This window comes from Macrobrachium nipponense, chromosome 25 (assembly GCF_015104395.2).
Source record: "Macrobrachium nipponense isolate FS-2020 chromosome 25, ASM1510439v2, whole genome shotgun sequence".
Classification (NCBI taxonomy): Eukaryota; Metazoa; Arthropoda; class Malacostraca; order Decapoda; family Palaemonidae; genus Macrobrachium; species Macrobrachium nipponense.
In genome coordinates, this window is record NC_087214.1 from 42580105 (window position 1) to 42596875 (window position 16771).

Genomic DNA, 16771 nt, shown 5'->3' on the forward strand with positions numbered 1-16771 from the left:
GCTTCCTTTAGAAGTTTTATAGCTCTCGTACTAACGAGCAGTTAGAGCATTAACAGTACTAGTAGTGTTGTATCCTCATCACTTCTTACTTTACAGAACTACAAATTCATATTGCAATTTGAAGATAAAGAAATATAGTCCAGAAGCGAGCTATTAGAAGGTAAGAAGTGAATTAGTGTTTCCCCATTGCAATGAATGGAGGGTCGTCTGATCGGCTTCATCTCGCTCCCCAGGCTAGACCTCTCCTTCCCAAGCTCACAGGCCCAGAGGAGAAGGAATGTCGAAAGCCTTACGGAGTTATGGAGAATCCCCACTGATCAGCGTCCCCTCGGCAGTGTCTGTAGAACGTCCCCAGACTGCCAGGGATAGCCATTGGAAAGGCATCCTAAACAGTGTTTCCCACCCCTTATGGTTAAACCTCCTTACCCTCGGCGGATGAGGAGAAGGAAGATTCATCAACGAAGATTCTTATGAATATACAAGATAATCTCGTTTATGTTATAAATAAAGAAAGAGGAAAATTGGATGGTTATAGTATCATTACTAAAGCATAGCTTCATCTAGGCCCCAGGTGCGAGTCACGTGCCAGGTGCCATGCTTAGAGTCTTACCAGATGAAAGATCCTCCCAAAACGCGCATGAAGGAATGCCATGGGGAAGGCACATAGCCAAAGGCCATACCACGTTGAATACCGCTTCTTCTTCCGATCAACGAAGTTCAGTAAACGTGGGGTCTGGTCAGTACGTGGATAGGTGCCACAGGATAGAGCGGTGACGTCACAGTCTCTCAATGATAGAATTCCTTCGCCTTTACAGTAAGTGAGGTCTAAGGAACAATAACCTATGAAAGGGGATTAATCTCCTTCGATCTTCTCGAATGGGAAAAGAAGTTTAGAAGGACGAGGCTCCAATGAGGAAATACTTTCGAATTATAACATTCTTACAGCATCCAGGATTTCCAGCTGCTTTGTGTTGGAAGATGGAAATTGAACAGGGTATCCTCTAGAGATTTGTCACGGGATCAGTTTTTCCTGACGGGGGCGCGAATGTCGCACAGGCGGCTGTCGCCCGTGTAAGGATGTCTTGAATCTGTGGGAAGTTTCTCTGGAAGAGAACCCAAGAACATACTTCTCGTGAAAGAGAGACTAGTGGTCGCATAAGCGACTTCGTCTCTATCACATTGGTTTTGATTTGGAGAGAAGTTTTTTGTTATTTATTTATTTTTTTTTTGTAGGATCAGCCTTCACCTGCCAGGTACTCAAGATGTCGCACAGGCGAACAAAAACCCTTGTCAGGATGAAGCTGGTTCTACTTTAAACCCTTTACCTTATGAAGAGAGGCGCTCTCCTCGGGTAACTCACTCTTTTCGCAACATTATGGGACAAGAGATGGAAGATATCAGACTAGGAAGTCAATGAGGGTGCAGGTCTTTTCAGCTTACCAAGACCTTAGCAACCCTTTTATGCAAGGAATTTGGAGTCTCTCTTGAGTTCTGCCACCCCTCCTTCTCCTAGTTCGTTACTTTTAAGAGGATTATAAGTCATACTCTTCTGTATTTATGCAGCAAACCGATTTTCGGAATGAGAACTTTGCAATTGTTTGGAATTGGACAAGACTTGTATGAGCTCGCATTATTTGATTAGAGGCTTTTTCAAGTAATAGAAGCATAGATATACAGCATTATGTCCATGGATAGGAAGCTTGAATGATTCTCTTCGATCCTTATTTCTCATTAGGATCTCCTTGTCGTCTAGTACCAATTCGTTTTATTGATGAAAAGAACGAAGTTAGGAGATTTTACATTCTCTCTCGGCCTCGGCGAGGAAAGAATGTAGTAGAGAATTCACCTTAAGACTACGGTATGATCAATGTCATATGCATATACCGAAGTTGACTCTATGGTTGACAACTGAATTCCTGTATCCTTACAAAAAAGTGTTTCCTAGTTTAATTCTGTTTACCGCAATGTAAGAGAATTATAGAGGATTCTTTATTGCAGGAGTTATCTCAGGCTTTTGGGAGCATATGTAGAAAGCATAATCGTATAAAAGAACGAAAATTGACTCAGGATAAGTTCGATAAGTCTGTTGGGAATCATTTTCTTCGTGGCAGAAGTTGTTTCCCTGATCTCAGGCTTTCGAGAAGCATGTTTAGAAAGCATAATCGTATTAAAGAACAAAGATTGCTCAGGATAAGTTTGATAAGTCTTTGGGAATCTTCTCTTCGTGACAGAAATTGTTTCCCTGAATGGACTATATATTGTCCATAAAAGTTTTTCCTACTGAGAACGGAATAAAAACATAGAAGGCTCAATGCGCCAGAAGCGCCAGCCTGGCGCAAACGCGCCAGAATTTTTTTTTTTTTTTTGGAAATTTTTTTTGCAGCCTGCGCAAATGCGCCAGAAGGCCAGCCTGGCGCAAAATTTGGCCAAGAAGAGCCAGCCTGGCGCAATGCGCCAGAAGCGCCAGCTGGCGCAATGCCACCAGAAGCGCCAGCCTGGCGCAAATGCGCCAGAAGCGCCACCCTGGTTCAATGAGCCAAAAGCGCCAGCCTGGCACAATGGCGCTAGAAGCCCCATCCAAGATATTTCTCGTAATAGCGAGTTATTAACCTTAGAGTTCACTAGCCTCTTCGACAGAGGCGTAGTAACAGCAAGTTTCGTTCCTGATTTCGTTCCCCTTCTAAATCGAAAATGGGTTTCGATCCCAAGGAACTATGAAATTATTTATTTAAAGCATTTAGGCCAATGCCACAGCTCTCTCATATCACAAAGAGAATCAAGAATTCTCTTTTTTTTTTCGCCGGGTTCGCGTTGACAAAAGAGAACCTGTTCGGAAATCAGACACGGAACGTAACGATTCTTAAGAGATTCACTGCAATATGTTGCACGTCCGTGAGAAACTTCTCGATAGACGACAATAATTATGTCTAGCATCTATTGGAGAGGAGTTTTTGTAAAAAAACCATGAGAGAAGTCTTCATAATCGCTTCGCAAGGTGGAAGACGACAGGCTTCCTATAGATTACTTCATTATTCTTGACCCAAGAGATGTAGCAATTTACGCCATCTTTAGTTTTAAGAAAGGGGAATAAACTTTAGTTTTTTTCCCCTAAATATAAATTCTTAACAGATGTTAAGATAAAGGGCGTCAAAGGAAGAAAGGATGATACTTTATGCTTCATTTTTTGGCCTTAGATATATTGGATTCACAGAGATCATAACGTTCTTCTCACAGCATCGTTTCGTAAGAAATTTCCCAAAGATTCTGGAGATTTTATTAGAAATCCAGTATATTAGACCTGTAAAACCTCTCCATTCTGAGTCGGTCTGCGTGCAGACTGACCAGAAGTAGACATGGTAATATGATTTTTTCAAGGTAAAAGGCAAGGTCATGGTAAAGACATAGACTTGCTGCAGATCTTGCTGGTGGGAATAGGGAAGCTGTCCTCTTCCTATACCTCTGTGAACCACATACGGGTGTTTTCTTCCCTTTCAGAGGGAAGAATCACCTTTGTCTATATCTTTATCAACACGCGGGTATAAGGTTATATTCTGTCTCTGCAAGGAGAATTAGATATAGCAAGAGAATTAAGATCTTTGGGATCTTATACGATACCTCTATACGATAAAGAGTAGGATATCATGCACTGAGTATGGGATTCTTTTTGTTTGGAGTCCTCAGATCCGTGTTATGACAAGATGGACTGCTCCTCATAAAACTTCTTTCAGAAATTTTATGAGGGAATTCCTCGTTTCTCTCGGTCCTATACGACCAAGAAGAAAAGGGAATTTTTTGTGCATTGGAATCTCGCATCAGATTCTATGGGAACTCGGCAATGGGTTCTTGCCAGCATAATATGTCTGACAAAAGAACTAAAACCCTCTGTTCCTCAATCAACGCTCCAGATAGAGTTTCGTTGTTCAGACAGGGTCCTTACGTTTTCATCTACAGAAGAAGAAATGGTGGAAACGTTTGCCTACAGAGTTTTTGGAATGTGATGAGGGCTCAAAATGCTGCCCAGTTAGTATTAAAGAGGGATATATATAAAGAGCTAAGAAATCAGGGGTCCGCCCAATTTCTACTCTGAGTCTCCTTCGACTTCCAGGCTCCTTCCTTCCTTCGGGCAAGGATAGGGAAGATTCTACAACGAGAAACCTTATCAACATGTAAGAAGAGATCTCGGTAGCAACAGAAGTAATCACGAAGGATCCTTTTCAGAATAAGACTCTTTATTCTCTCGTACTGTTAAGATTTTCATATCAATTATGGATGTAGTTGACTACTTCTCCTCCCTTGCCGGAGAGGCCGAGAGCTCAAAGTGGAAGAAGGTCTTCCACCCTTCTCAAAGTCTCCTGATAAACTATTGTGGTTGTTTAGGACTTTCGGACAATGTAGCGCCAACTAGGCGCTAAAACTGCCATAATACAGGCGTAAAAAACGCCAGAGGCAGACAGTCCCAAAGGAATCACTGTCATTGTCTGGTGGAGGAGAAAGAGTGGGCCTCCAACCTGGCTTAGAATTTGCTAGAGGCGAACAAATTGGACAGATAAAGAGAGTTTGATGGGGACATTGACAGACATCTTCGCGAGACTAACAAGCTCGAAGCTCTAAGCCAAGTGGGGAGGAACCGGCCAGGCTCCAGAGGCGAGGCTCCAGGCAGGCGCAAGGCGCCAGCCAAGAGCGAGGAGCCAGCCGAGGGCGCGAGGCACCAGACAAGCGCGAGGCACCAGCCAGGCACGAGGCGCAAGGCACCAGCCAGGCGCAAGGCGCCAGGCAGGCGTGAGGAGCCAACCAGGGGCAAAGCGCGAGGTGCCAGCCAGGCTCTAGGCTTCATCCAAAAGAGATCCATTTCTAAGAAAGCCCTGGTCTTCTTTGAAACTATGTGATCACTAAAACACTTCATGAGTATCTTGATTCCTTCAAACAGCTGAGAATTAAAAGCGAATGAAGTGCGAGCTTTTATGAATTCTTGTTCTTTCCATAACAATATGTCATTAGTAAATATTAGCTGTCATTTTACGGGAGATGCAACTCTGGGTTGACCTCCCATTATACGAAGGATGTCAAGTTGACCTCCCATTATACGAAGGATGTCAAGTTGACCTACGAGAGATACGTCTTTCTGGGTTATACGTGTCTACGGATAAGATGCTGGGATAGGGAGTCGACACTGATCCTTAACTAGTGAGTTAAGTCTTAATTTAACGGAATTTTATTAATTTGGGTTGTTTGAAAGAGTTTTGGGGATAACTCTTTTCAAGTTAAGCACGAACCCTCGTGTGAGGATCAGGTGATAGGGATCGGTGTTGTGCTCCTTAATTATGCCACTAGGCATAGGTGTTTTGTCATGTAAGTGGATAGGACCCCTTTGACAAATAAACCATTAGATTCTGTCAAGTTAAGTGGATAAGACCCCATTGACAGATCTACAAGAACTCTTAGCCATAGGTCACATCCTTGCTGAGGCTCTTGAGACGAAGCAGATTCCTAGCAATAGCTAGGAGGTCAACCCATTCGTCTAAACACATAGGAACCAAGGTTTTATTTATTTATTTACCTACAACGTATGTTGTTTTCCTGTCTATTCAGTAAATTAGCTGTCTCTTACACTCCGCCAAAAGGTGCCAATCAGCTAAGTATATATCGACAGGTAAAGAGTTGAATGCATAAAAATGTTATTGTCATGATACAATAAAGTTTTATGCATACTTACCTGGCAGATATACGATTAATGGCCCACCCAGCCTCCCCTCAGGAGACAGGTGGAAGAGAAAATCTGTCTTAGAAAACGGAATGGTTCCTATTCCGCCACCCAGCGGCGGGGCAGTACATCACCTGACCTACCTGTAGCGTGTGCCGCGAAATTCGAATTTCTATCGGGGACGACGGAGTCTATAGCTAAGTATATATCTGCCAGGTAAGTATGCATAAAACTTTATTGTATCATGACAATAACATTTTATTTTTATATATATATATATATATATATATATATATATATATATATATATATATATATATATATATATATATATATATATATATATATATATATATATATATATATATATATATATATATATATATATATATATATATATATATATATATATATATATATATATATATATATATATATATACACATGTATATGTGTTCATTGTTCTTTGATTTATAGCATCTTACCCATTTATATTTGTAGGTGCATACTGTCCCAATTTTGCAGCTCTGCGAGTGAGCTCTGGTTTTTTTCCAAGATGTTGTGAAAGAGATGACCTAACCTATAGGCAAAAGCTAGCAAACCCCGAGCTTACAGCTGGCAAATCACACATGAATGGTGCCACGTGGTCCTTAAGGGCTATGCAGCAAATTAGATCTTTGCACTACACACGAATTATGAAACTCAAAAGTATGATCATGAGTCACGGAACGAGTTTCCCATGCCTATTGAGCACTGATTATGAAATTATACAGTTGTATCATCACTGATAAATGAAGCTAAAGGTCTAACGTCACCTCATGGCCCTAACTGCATATCTGGCTGTGTACAAAAGGTGTTATGTTGCTTCCTACCTGAACCGAATTTTGAGAAGACCGAATCCTGGCTCTGCAAGCCTTGTCCACGCCTTGGTTGCAGTTACTCCTTTTTGGAATCCAAGGACTCTAATATCTTGGGTATTTGTTTACCTTTACGCTAATTATAGTCCAAATTAAGATAAAATAATAAATGTTTACTTACTTAACACGACTCTTGATTTTTGGCATGCTCGATTCATTATGAGATGTACATAAGAGAGAACCAACAGGCGGAGTGTAAGTAGAAAAAAAATGGAGCTCACATTTTTAGCGACATCCTCCATCCCCGGGAGATTGGGGGGACTCGAAATGGAAGGGAAGGTCTCGATGGGTGAGGTAATGACATAAACAACAGGTAGTCCCATACGCAGGTCCGGTGTATTGTTATGTAACTGACCATAATCTGTGACGTCATGCAAACCGGTCAAAGCCACAATTTGCTGATGTAAACGTAGGGATTATTGCCTTCATTACACTTTGAAATGCTATATGATAAACATCCCTCCATAGATTAAGCTATGATGCGATTTTGGACGTATGAAATATTGTAGTTCATGTGAATATTGATAGTTGAGAAATCGAATAGGCAAAATACTGCACAAATAAGGTTTTTTTGTGTGAAACTTTTAGAGACTGACAGGATCCTGGAGGTAGAGGTCATGGGATTTTTTTCCACGTTTTTTTAAACTTCTCTGTCTTGTCCTTGTGTGGATTTGGGATCTCGTTGTGAATTGTTTTCATATTGATTTCCTTTTGTAAGTTGTTCGTTGGTGGGAGTTCACCTTTCAGTTCATGTATTTTGTTATATTGACAGTTTAATTTTGTGATGACATGGGGTTCAGAGTTGCTCCTCCTGGAAGACATTAATAGTGTTGTCTTGAGGATCCGCTTCACCACCCCAATCAATCTTGCAAAAAAAAACCCTTTCTAAGGAGATCTGGGCATCTGGAACATCCGTCGAATTCATTTCTCCTGAAGGAAGTGCTGGGTATCGCCTTCGTTGTATACTTCACTCAGGAAGCTGCTGGCTGCACAGAATATCATCGCATTGTCACTGTACACCCTGGAAGGTCCCCCAGGGGTGGCTGCAAACCTTCGAAACAGCAGCACGAAGGTATCTGTGAGGAGACTTTGGCAGTAGTCACCATGCAGGTGATGATGAGAAGGTATTCCACTCCTCCTACTTGTATAGGGCTGGTGTGGTCAATCCCTACATTGGTGAATGGGCGTAGCTTAGTGGTTTAGGCAGTCAGGGGAGAGGAAGGCGGTGGTCGTCCAAGTAGAGATTTGAAGGCGATGATATAAGCTCTACACAAACCTTTCTCACAATTTACCACAGCCCACAAACCTGAACACCAAGACTCCTGGCAGAAAAGGTTATTAGCATGTTTAACGCCAAAATGCATGTGGGTCACATGCAAATGCATTAAATATACTTGAACTAGCATCCCCTTAGAAGGTAAAGAATATTTTAGGATCTTACATCCTAAAATATTCTTTAACCTACTCCTAGTGTAAACTAGTATTTGGTTGACCACGATTAGTCCTAACTGACTAATGAAATTACTGATATGGCTGGGTACTTTGACCCCTCTCTCTAAATCACTATAGACTGAAGGCAAGTGATGCCTTTGTTCCATATATAGTAGTTTCAGAAAGAGATCTGCTTCACAACGTATGAATTTCAACACATGCCTCATGATATTCATCCAGAAAACGAAATCAACATTACTCCCCTTAAGATTCCATAGCTTGGCAGGCAGAGTCGGTGTCACTTCCTCTCAACTCTCGGAGGGCAGCGATGATTAGAGGCCTAGCCTGGCTTGATATTTCTTCCTCGTTTGATTGTGTTTAAGCATGACCTGTTTGGTGGAGAAAAGTCGGTCCTTTGTGCCATAATCGGTTGTTACTCAACTCCTTCAGCACGGAACCTCTCGGCAGTATGTCAGCAGGACTGCAGTTGGTGGGCACAAACTTCATGTCAATGTCACATTTCTGTTGGATAAAGTCAGTCTCTCTCACTCTTGGATGTGAAGGTGTTTTTACTTTACTCTGCTTTTTACCCAAGCTATGGTTATTTTGCTGTTAGATCACAAGAAAATGTATGTCACTTGATTCCAAAATATCTCGAGTATTTTGCTAGCCCAAATCCCAACAACAATGGTAACAGCTCTAATCTGATATGGTAAACTTTAATTGTTTTCTTGGCGCCGCACTCATTTTGAAGGTAAACAAGTCTCTGTCCATCCCTCCTTTCCCCTGAGACATGGGGTACTACCCCATAGGCTTTACTGGATGCATCAGTGAACACATGCAATTCTGTCTTCCTAAGATTATTCCCCTTCTAAATTTCAAGACATGAATGTAAACAAATTCCTCTAATATTTGATTTGTCTGTTCTGTCTTTCATCATCCAAAACATGATCTCAACCAATATCCTGCTTTCCCATAAACCCTACAGAAATATTTTTCCCCCTACAAAAACTGGACTGACTAGACCCCAGGGGTCAAATTTAGACACTGTGAGAGTATCCTGTTTTGTAAGGACATCACCTCTGCCGGTATCCCTTATCCTCCTACAAGGCTTCAAACTCGAGCAATCGCTCTTTAATCCAGACCATTCTAAGGATAGTGATTTGTTCAGATTCCTTCCCCCCAATTTGTTCTTCAAAAGCAAGGTCATTACTAGCCCACCCCCTTCATGGCATGTGAGCCTCATCCAGTAAAGACTTGACATTCACATAATCCTCAGACATCTCTTTAGTCTCATACGTCTGCAGGTAATTATTGACATAAAAGGATTTTTTGAGCTCCACCCTCCCCTTTTCCTTAAGGTGTGTTGTAAGACTGTTGAAGAAGGTAAGGGCTGGTAGTGATGCCGAACACCACGACTTAAAAGGCAAAGGTAGCCACTTATTTTGACGTCTTGTGCCACAGAAATCATGTGTACTTGGCATCGGCAGGATCAAGCAAAACACAGTGGAAAGGTTTTAAGATATCCGAGGTCAAGGCATGAGGTGGCATCTAAACTTGAACAGTAAGTCGTACAACATTTCGACCATGTTCGGGGCCAGGTACAATCAATCGTTCAAGGACAGTTCACCTTTGGATTTTGATGATGCATTAAAGACTACGCAGAGGAGTGGTTGAGCTTTGTTTCCTAACACTAAAATGTGGTACATAATACATACCCTTCCATTCGTGCATCATGAACTTCTTCGATAAGTCCAAACTTCCAGATAAGTCTGAAGGCCTTTCTGGTAAGCAGTTTTGTACTCAGGGTCCTTTTGAAACTGTTCTCAAGAAAACTTAATTGTGAGATGGCATTGCAGTAGTTATTGTTTGGGCACTCAGGCCCACAGAATGGCAAACTCACACGATACCCTTAGTCTGATTTCGTTACACTTTGCTTCACTTTTTCCATGGCTTTGTGCTCTTGAGGTCATAAACTACTCGTGCGGAGTAATACCAATAGTGTCCAATTTCCATCAAATGTCCACATCATGCTTGGGTTCTGCTAGTCTACAACAATGCATCGTTCGGACAGTTGACGTGTCCACCCCTTGCTGGGCACACTGAGTGAATCTTACATAATACAACTTCATATTCCCCCTTTACTACTTGCAAGCCAAAGGGCGCGATATTGAGAGAAACTCACTTGATTACTGGTAATTTAAGTTTGTGTGCCAACCATCTCAAGATGAAATTACCTTGGCTTCCCTTGTCTAGTAACATCCTTGTATTGAATGGCTGATTGTGCACATACAAAATGGCTGTTGCAGTGGCTGGCAGTTCAGCTGAAGGCTTGTTTTTCACTACTTTAGCATTCATGCAAGGCATTTCTTTACCCACTTCTGACTTACTCCTTTGACTTACATTAGAATTTACATTAGCATGGATCTGGTTTTAATACTTTATGGGTTTTGAAACTCCATGAGTGGTTGAATGATTGGGTGGTTGGACAATGGAGCTTGGTGCGGGAGACAAGTTCGACCATGATTTACTGTTACCACCATTTTCGCATATGAGGCTGTGATGCTGCCCATTTCATAATTTACAATCATGTTTACCGCTACATTGCTGTTATGACCTGAATTGAGACGATTAAAGCATCTCTGCAGTGGCATTTTTCATGCAATTATACCCAGAATGATTTTCGTTGCAAAACAGGCACGCTGCTACTTGAGATGTGCTAGGTTCTAGTACTTTCAGTTGGGGAGATTGTAATGGGTCTTGTCCTCTTTGCAATGCATCAAAAAATTAATCCAAATTATGGTCGCATTTCCACAAGTACTCTACAATATTAGGATATACGTGACCCTGAGACAGTTTTGATTTATCAAGTTTAATAGCATACCTTGATCCAATGTGGATCCACAGGAACACAGTGAGTTCTATTCTGAAATTCCTAAGTTCACATGATGGAATATAGACACGTAATTATTACCTAGTTGCCAATGTAAAATGACTAACGTCTAATTTTGGTTTCCATAGTATTTCTCCAACAGACTAAGTACAACATCATAATTTGCCGCATTCACGCTCCGAGAAGATACGTAAACTTTGTAACGTTATTTAAGTCTGCGCAGTTGTGCACGTGCACATCGAATAACTCTCTAAAAGTTAGCAACTTCACTCTTCTCCCTTGAATACTAGCCAGGCCGCCAACTCTGTTAAGAAGCAAGGTAATAGTTTGACTGGCATCAATCAAGGGTGTGTCTCAAGCGAATGTCGACTTGAGCCTCGATTTCGGTGGTTGATGTCAGATTCAGTGTGTACAATTGCTACTCTTCAACCTGGATACGATCCAGCAAATTTTGATATACAGATACGTTACGTGGGTCTAATAACTCCCTTTGAGCACTGACCAGCAAATCAGAGTGGAGCACAAGCAAGGAATCAATTCGGCCGATGACAGCTGCAGCCGTTTTAGTGATTAAGTTGTTTAAGCTTTACTTCAAGAACAGATTTGGCAGGGTAGCCTATTCACAGAGATCTGCATCACAGATTGCAATAGTCACTGAAAACTATTAGCCTATCATAGGTTATTTCAGACAAGCCCACAACATTTAACATAACCAATAACTCGACGTTCCCTGACTTGCTAACTTAGGCCATTCGGTTCAAAGGACCACTATGTCGCGATTTTATAGCTCTGCGGCTGAACTCTGGTTCTTCCTAGATGTTGGTGGAAGTGATGACCTAACCTATAGGCAAAGCTAGCAAACCCCGAGCAAAGGCCAAGGAAAAATGGTGCGAGTTTTATAGTTTTTATTATAAAAATATACTATTATTTACACTATTATTTACATGATCCCAAGATTAACACTCATTACGACTGGCAAATCACACATGAATTATACCACGTGGTCCTTAAGGGACACGCAGCAAACTAGATCTTAGCGCTCCACATGAAATATGAAAATCAAAATTATGAACTTGAGTCATGGAATGAGTTTCCTATACTGATTATGAAATTATACAGTTGTATCGAAACTAATAAATGAAGCTAAAGGTCTAACATCACCACATGGCCCAAACTGCATATCTGGCTGTGGACAAGAGGTGCTATGTTGTTTCCTACCTGAATGGAATTTTGGAGAGAAGGTCGAATCCCAGCTCTACAAGCCTTGTCCACACCTCTGTTGCAGTTACTTTTTTTTTTTTTTTTTTTTTTAATTCATGGACACTAAAATCTTGGATATTCTTTTACCTTTATGCTAATTACAGTCCAAATTAAGATACAATAATAAATGTGTATTTAAGTTCATGTAAATCTATAGATTTTTGGCATACACTCGATACACTGATAGATACATAAGGGAGAACCAACATTCTCGCTGCCTGACTACTATTTCCTGATCCACATAAAAATGGAGCTCACATTTTTAGCGACATATACTTAAGTTATCTTGCATATTTTAATACCTGCGAGGCCTACAATGTGCAACTATCTTTTTTTGTACAGGAAATTTGTCTGTTTTTGACCAAATCCTCTTAAAGAAATTATTCTTCATTACCTTAAAATAATTTGTTGAGCTCTTAACCTCATTGACCACCGTTTGTGTAATGCCATTTTTTTTTCAAGTGGGCCTAACAGTCTTATTCCATAGATGGTACAATTGTAGAATAGTTTTTCATGGAGTGTACCATAATGGAGATTATTTTTCTTGAGGCTTACGTTAATGGAAATTTTTTTCTTTAGGTGTACCATAATGGAGACTTTTCTTAAGGTGTACCTGAATGGAAAAACTATTTCTTGAGGTGTACCATAAGAGACTTTTCTCGAGGGATATCATAATGGAGACTATTTTTCTTGTGTACCATAATGGAGACTTATTTTTCTTGAGGTGTAACATGGATACTATTTTTTTTTCCAGGTGTACCACAAAGGAAACTGTTTTTCTTGTGTACCATAATGAAGATTTTTTTTTTTGGGGTGTACCTTAATTGAAACATTATTACTTGAGGTGTACCATAATGGAGACCGTTTTTCTTGAGGTGTGCCTCAATGGCAAAACTATTTCTTGAGGTGTACCATAATTGAGACTATTTATCCAGTGTACTATAATGGAGTATTTTTCTTAAACACTTTTTCTTGAAGTGTATCGATAATAATAGAGAATGTTTTTCGTGAAGTGTACTGTAATAGAAACACTTTTTCTTGAGGTATACCATAATGGAGTCTTTCTTGAGGTGTACCATAATGAGACTATATTTCTTCATGTATATACCATAATGGAGACTCGTTTTCTTGAGGTGTAGCATAATAAAAACACTTTTTCTTCTTGTGTACACTGATGGAGATTTTTTTTTTTTTTTTTTTGAGGTCTACCATAATGGAAACCATCATCTTTCATACATAGGTTTAAAGTTTTCACTTTCTTCTTGATATTCGTACATTTTGATGCTCCTCTACAACTTCCGCTTGAAATAGTTGAAATTAAACTGTGTAGACTTTCAGTTAACTATGTGGCTGGGCATGAAAGGGGCAGCAATGCCCACTTTCGAATACTTTATTCATTTGGGATAAGCTTTAATCTCTCGCTGGTAGAGTTTTCATCTTGAGATTTGGCAGAACTTTCTTTTACTGTATTAAGAACGGCTCTCTCTCTCTCTCTCTCTCTCTCTCTCTCTCTCTCATTCTCATCTCTCTCCTCTCTCTCTCTTTCTCTTATTTCCAAGTAGTAGAGTTTTTCGTCTTGAGAACTGGCAGTACTTTCTTTACTTAATTGAGAAAAGGCTAAGGTTTTAGTTTTGCTGCTGGAGTATTTAGATAAAGTAAGATTTACTTAGTAAGCCAATAAAGTCCTGGGATCCATTAACAAGAGTACAATGGTCACTGACTTGATCAAGTCTGCTGGTGTTGTAGAACTCTGATGAAAGAACCAAGTTTGCCGGTGTTGTCCTAGAATTCTGATGCAGACCCAGGTCTGCAGGTGTTGTCCTAGAATTAATAATGCAAGAACCAGGTCTACAGGTGTTGTCCTAGTATTCTGATGCAAGAACCAATTCTGCAGGTGTTGTCCTAGAAATCTGATGCAAGAACCAAGTTTTGTTCTAGAATTCTGAGGCATAAATCAAATCTGCAGGTATTTTCTTCAACTTCTGATACAAGAACCAAGTCTTGCAGGCGTTGCTTTAACCTTCACAAGAACTAAGTCTGCAAGTGTCGCTTTAACCTTTACAAGAACTAGTCTGCAAGTGTCGCTTTAACCTTTACAAGAACTAAATCTGCAGGTGTTGCTTTAACCTTTACAAGAACCAAGTCTGCAAGATTCGTCTTAACATTTTGTTAAAAGAACCAAGTCTACAGGTGTTAAGACAACAGCCAGTCCCAGGGGTGCAGAGATTGTCTTAAACTTCTGGAATAAGAACCACAATGAATTGGACAGATTCGTACTGTAGTGGGACACTAGAACATCTTGAAACCGTGAAGGGGTCACAAAGCTTTTTCAAAGGCAATAAACATTTTTATTGACCAAATATTCATATTCTGACACTTAGTGAGGTAATAATAATAATTTTATAGTTGAGTGGTAATGTTATTGGTGTAATCAATACTGATATTTTGCAAGCATTCTAGATAATTGCATTGAGAGCATTGCTGTCTTCTCTGCAAGTTCCAGGGAGGGAGCCAAGGTTAGGTATTTGTTATATATATATTTTTTAATATTGTTAGTTTTCATTTCTTATATCTTGAAACCTATGCTTAGATATACCAAGATTCCTAAAGATTTATGAATTTAGTTTATAGAATTTTAACTCTTTAGAGAATAATTCTGGAGACCACTGTAGAGGGGATGAAAGTATTTTGACATTTATGTATAACGAAACTTTATCATGTACGACATAAGATTTCCTGGCATAGTATGTTAAAATATTATAACGATTTTTCCCAGTTAATTTTCATTTTCTGGAGTGCATATTGAAAATGTTATGCACTAATGTACAATCGGCAAGAAAAATGAAGATAAAAGTTTTTATTAGGTTTCGTTCATCGAATTTTCCACTTTTTCAGTCAGTAAAAAACATTTTCTCGTTAAATTTACTTTAGAATATGAAAATACAATGCAAATTATATAACTTAAAACTGCAAAACAAAAACGTTCAGATACTTAACAACACGATATATGTCTGAAGTAATTGGAATTTCTTGGATGGATTCGTTCATAGAGATCTGGAAGATAATGAGAATTTCTGAATTCAAGGTTAAAGTAGCCTGTCAAATCGAAGATTTTCTGGCTATGCTCCCATTATAAGCAGTTCGGATTGGCCTGCATAGCTAATACGGCAGCATTACTTTTCTGCTAGGCTGATAGATCTCCCAGCACATCAGTATTTATTGCATAAACCTTTAATTGCCTGTGCAATAGATAAGAGTTATTTGTGGTAAGAAATATTTTTATTTCAAACAGTTTTTTTCGTGATTTGCAGATGAGAATCTATTTCCAAATTAAGAGTATATCAGTAGAGCAAGAACGACCTTAGTGTATGGTTGAAATTTCACAGGTCTGTTTCTTAGAATGTTACGGTAACTGTCGAATGAAATGAAGATTAGGGTATGAATTTCTCGGAGAATTAACTATAATACTAAGGTCCCTTCATATTTTATCTAGCAGTGCAGCATGATCTTGGCAGCCATATTGCCCTGTTTCCCAGGTATCTGTGCACAGACTCGCCGCTATTTTTTTTTTTTTTTTTTTTTTTTTTTTTTTTTTTGCATTTTCTGTATTGTTCCTCACGATTTCCACTGGTATTGCCTGAATTTCAAAAAGATTTTCTCCTTAAGGCCCACGAATTTAACGTCACTCTAGTGTCATAACATCACTCGTAATGTTTCATGGTAGATTTTAAAGAAGGATGATAGATATTTTAATCTGAACTGGCATTACCAAACCAACAAATAATATAGAGGCTGTTGCTACATTCAAGTCTTTAAATTTGCTCATAGTGTGTAGCATTAGCAAGCAGTAATAATAGCAAGTAGCAAGAGAATGCTTGCAGTGTATATAGCAGTAGCATTACTCAGCAGTTATGTAGAGCGAATTGTAGGATTTCTAGTAGTGTTGCACCACTCTGCATAAATTGTCCTCTCTCTCTTTCCAGTTGTGGTGGCGGCGGCAAGGGCCTCTGAAACTTCCCTATCCACTGGACCACCTTTCTTCTCGACCCCTCAACTTTTCGAAGTTTAAGCCTCCTGCAGAATTTTTATGGTATAAAGTTACTGGAAATCTGGAAAGCAACAATGATTTTGAACTCCGCCCCTTTTCTAGAGTTGGGCCAAAGATATAAGAAAACTGTATCTTCACTTTTCTTGTCGATAGTTCGTGTTAAACAGTGAGTAGGTAAGGTCCACTATAGTTGAGAGTAAATTAGAGGTACACTTTGACATAACAGTGCTGCTGAGGAGGAGGAGACGTTGACTAGATTTTTAATATTTTGATGAGATGAAGGTTTTAGCAGGAAGAGGAATAAAGGATTACAGAGGATGAATGGATAAACTAAGGCTGATTATCTGGAATGTGAACTTTAATGCAAAATAACGAAATGAAATGGAGGAGCAGCTCAAATATGTGTAGTGAAGCTGCTCCTTTATGTTGTAACCTTTGTATCAGTGAAAAATAAAGCTGTGTTGTATATGACTAGATGTTAAAAGTTACTTTTTCATGTAGTATATACGAAGGACAAATAA

At 39.6% G+C, this 16771-nt stretch overlaps 1 long non-coding RNA gene across 1 annotated transcript in view; it reads left to right on the forward strand.

Annotated features, from left to right (window-relative positions):
- Positions 1-16721, forward strand: part of LOC135199415 (uncharacterized) — a 35075-nt gene extending 18354 nt beyond the window's left edge. The window contains exon 2 of the long non-coding RNA XR_010311065.1: positions 16186-16721. This is a non-coding gene — a long non-coding RNA (uncharacterized LOC135199415). The remainder of the gene's footprint in view (positions 1-16185) is intronic.
- The last annotated feature ends 50 nt before the right edge of the window (positions 16722-16771 follow it).